This window comes from Chiloscyllium plagiosum, unplaced genomic scaffold (genome assembly GCF_037043375.1).
Source record: "Chiloscyllium plagiosum isolate Xiang-an unplaced genomic scaffold, Cpla_swu_hap1 HiC_scaffold_18, whole genome shotgun sequence".
Lineage (NCBI taxonomy): Eukaryota > Metazoa > Chordata > Chondrichthyes > Orectolobiformes > Hemiscylliidae > Chiloscyllium > Chiloscyllium plagiosum.
Window position 1 is genome coordinate 43,045,333 of NW_028270156.1, and position 4,040 is coordinate 43,049,372.

Here is a 4,040-nt window from a genome sequence, read left to right on the forward strand (position 1 = left end):
CTAGTCAATCCTTTGGTTTAGTTGTGCTAATGAGAGTAGGTTGCAAACTCTTGAACACACTGCTTATATTCCCACCTTCTCCTCAATTTCCAAGGTAAGCATTCGCTGCCAAAAAAAAAAACAACCCTGGCTATCTCCTTCATACTGACAGTGACCTTTGTGTCATTGATTTAACACATTTCCTTAGCTGAGATGACAGTCATCCCCCAGGAGACATTTTGCTTATACAGATAGTTCTATCTTGTGTGTGATATATAGCTTCAATTCTACTTTTTCTGATAGTAGTGTACTGCTTTACTTGTCTTGCCATTACCAAAGTGTTCTCTACTTGTTCAAAGTAGAAAATGTCCACATGAGGATTCTTTGTAGTCAATTCATGTGGCAAAAATAATCTAGAGAACCTATCAGCATTTCCAATTAAGTTGGATCACCAATAATTAATTGAATAAATGTGAACTAATAGCAACAACTCCCACCTCTGCATTCACCTTGCTGCTGGAGAAAATCTAGCTTGCTGATATTAGACCCTGTATGAGACTCAAATATTTCAGTCTATAATCTGTTAAAAGGGTAAATTTCTATTCATAAAAGTATTGGTGGAAAAATCTAATATCAAAAAAGACTCCCAGTGCTTCTTCCTCCATGTTTGTTCATTTATGCTTTGTTTAACAATCTTAACACAAAAGCTGTTAGCTTCTCTTCAACATTGGGTAATATGTAAGAAATGACTGCTGTCACTCTATATGGTGATGCATCCCATGCTAGTTGCAACAGTAACTGAGTCAAAATGGGTTAGAGCTTCTAACTTTAATAAAACCTCTTGGCTTGTAAAAAAGTTCTTTCACATTGATCTTCCCATTTCCAATTCTTGTTAGACATAATGGATCGTGCAATGACTTGAGTGGTTGCGAGATTTCAGACAAACCTGCTATAGTAATTTACCCCAAAAGTTATGATTTACATGTTTAGTTATTAGTGCCTCACTTATAACTTTTATTTTTGAAGATGACTTGTGTGGTCACTAAGCATCAAATATATGGCCCAATTACTGGAAGATTTTTAAAAATTCACATTTGTCTTTCCTCATTTTCAAGCCATATACTTCAAGTCTCTGTAGAGTAGCATCTAAATCTTTGTTTCTCCCCATGACTGAAGTGTCATCTCAGTAACACTGGACTCTGTCCAATCAACTTAAATACAAAAGAATTCCAGTTTGAATCACATAAAAGACAACTTAATGTGTTACAATCATCATGTTGCTGGAGAGAGGCTTGACGAAGGTCAATTTTACTGAAAAGTTGACCTCCAGCTAATCCATTAAGTAGATCATTAAATGAAAAGGCTCAGTACACAATACCAATCTTAAAATTATCGCATTGATGTACTAATCCATCTTTCTATGTCACTGGTATGATAGAAGTGGCCCAGTGACTCACATTTAGGGTTGAAGGACTCCCGTCTTGATTGGCCTCTCTAATTCTGTCTCACTCTGTTGTCTAAATTATTTAAGGTACTGATCTAGCCTTGAAACATTTTGCTCAATTTTCACTCTTGAATTTCAATTTGGTAGAATGTTTTCTATCTTTCCCAGATTCCCATTGAAAACATTGGCATGTTTATTTAGAATTTGAGATAGATCAGTCTCGGAACCTGAACATCAGGCAATTTACCTTACCCCAGTTGATGTTTTCCCCAAACATGTTCTTCATAAAACAAAACTTCCTTTGGTAATACGCAAAGGCAAATCTTCAGATTGCCCTTAAGTATTAGGAAAGCACAAATCAAAACATGAAAACATTCTCATAGGCCAGGATTACAAATGTCAAATTTTGCTAGGCCCATACATGTCAGATAGTGGAGAAACTCCAAAAATCAACTAAACCTGCACATTTAATTCTACGCAAGTTTTAAAGAATTCTTTAGCAGGCTGTAATTAGACTGTTTAGGACCCAACACTGAATTCAAATCGGAATCAGTATCTTTGAATGATTATGGATGTTTCCACAAGATTTCCTGAAGAGGTATCTTTTGGAAAAATTACTGCAAAAGTGAAAATGGAAACATTAATTCACTTTTGTATGACATGGAATACCCAAAATAGTGCAATCAGGTTCAAATTTTATAAATATTCAAAGAAATTATGGACTAGCTTGCTCGCATAGAATAGTTTACATTTTCTGCTTATTGTCTACAATCTCAAAATTCTGTCTTATCCTGCAAAGGCTTTTATCCCTTTTATACAACTAATTCCCTCTCTTATGCAGACACTAGCAGTACTCAGTGAACTTCAAGAAGAGACCAGCACTGGTGATCCTCAGATCCTCTATCTTTGAGAAGGATGCCATTTAACACTCTAGAAATGCTTTCACCTGCACCCTCCATTACTTCAAAACGTTTTCTTATTGAGGTATACTCTGCACTTTGGTGCATAATCTGGTGAGCACATCACTAACACATCTCTACAACTGGTTAGGAAAGAAATGCTACAGTTTTTTGGCATTCAGAAGACTATTAGAGTCCAGACAAATCTGCAGTCCCAGGCAGAAGGCACCCTCAAGTTCTCAGCCATTAATGATTTAATTAAAAATACACAAGAACAGGAGGCAGCCTTTTCAGCATCAGTTGACTGGATGAAGGTTGAATGAGTCAAAACCATCTGTACTGTGCTAGCTCCAGCATGCAGATGTGTGGCTGGCTACTGCCATGGAGATTCAGGTCCAGCAGTACTTGTCAGATATGCACACAGACCTGCAATCCATTTCTCTAGCCATTGTAGCTCAGCATTAATGGCCAGGCAAGAGGAAGATGAGAGACTTCAGTACACTTCTGGTGCCCCTTCCTCTTATGGAGACAGGATGGTACTGTAGGCACCCGTAGATAGAGAAAGTACATTTAGGAGCCCTAGGAACTTCCTCTGATACTCCAGAGACGCTAGCCCCTTACACAGCAGAAGAAACAGAAGCTGCAACTGGCCAGAATACTCTTGACAGGTCTTGGCCCTCTAGGATGAAATGTCCACAAGCATAACCTGCCAAGTCTTTCACGTCAATAACGTCAACTACAGACCAGACTGCCTCCACCCAACGTGGATGTCAGGACTGCATTTAGACAGAGTGATAAAACAAAGAAGAAAACTAAAACTTATTGAAGGTCCACAGATGGCACAGACTTTTTTTTTCATTCATTCACAGGATGTAGGCATCACTAGCTAAGCCAATATTTGTTGCCATCTGTAATTGTCCAGAGTTCAGTTAGGAGTCAACCACATTGATGTGGGTCTGAAGTCACATCTACACCAGACCAATTAAGGATGGTAGTTTCCTTCCCAAAGGAATATTAGTGATGGGTTTTTACAACAATCAGCAATGGTTTCATAGTCATCATTAGGCCCTTAATTCCAGCTTTTTAAAAGTTATTAAAATTCTACCACCTGCCTTGGTGGGATTCAAACCACAGCCTCCAGAACATTAACTGGATTTCTGGATTACTAGTCTAGCATCCATACCGTTAGGCTATCACCTCCTCCATCATCATTGTAAATAACCTTGTATCTTTGAAAATATGTTAACTTGCAATTTCAGTACCTGTCTACTTTAGAGTCTTTGTTACTTTTGGACCTGACGAAGTTGCAGCCATTTGGGAATTCAGCACCCTCTTCAGACATTCCAACAATGTAATAGCCAAGTGTTGCTCATTTCATACAAACAACTGACTCCTTGACTGCAGGTACCATTGGATATCATGTATCTTTGAACAGTGACTTTGCCGTCTGCCTCAAAGTCATTGCACTTTAATGTTGTCAGCATTGAGGCTACAAATAACATAATGGAATAGTGGTACAGCCTGCGTGAGTGAGAGCATGGAATCAGAAATGATTCTGGAGGCAAAAGGATCATCCTGCCCATCAGCTTTTCAGGGAAGTGTACAATGGGAAGTTTACATATCCATTATCTTTAAAAGCGTACTGCTGAGAGAAAAATAGATTAACTTTCATGACAAGGCATTCAATTTTCCTGAAATGAATAATCAACCATTCATGG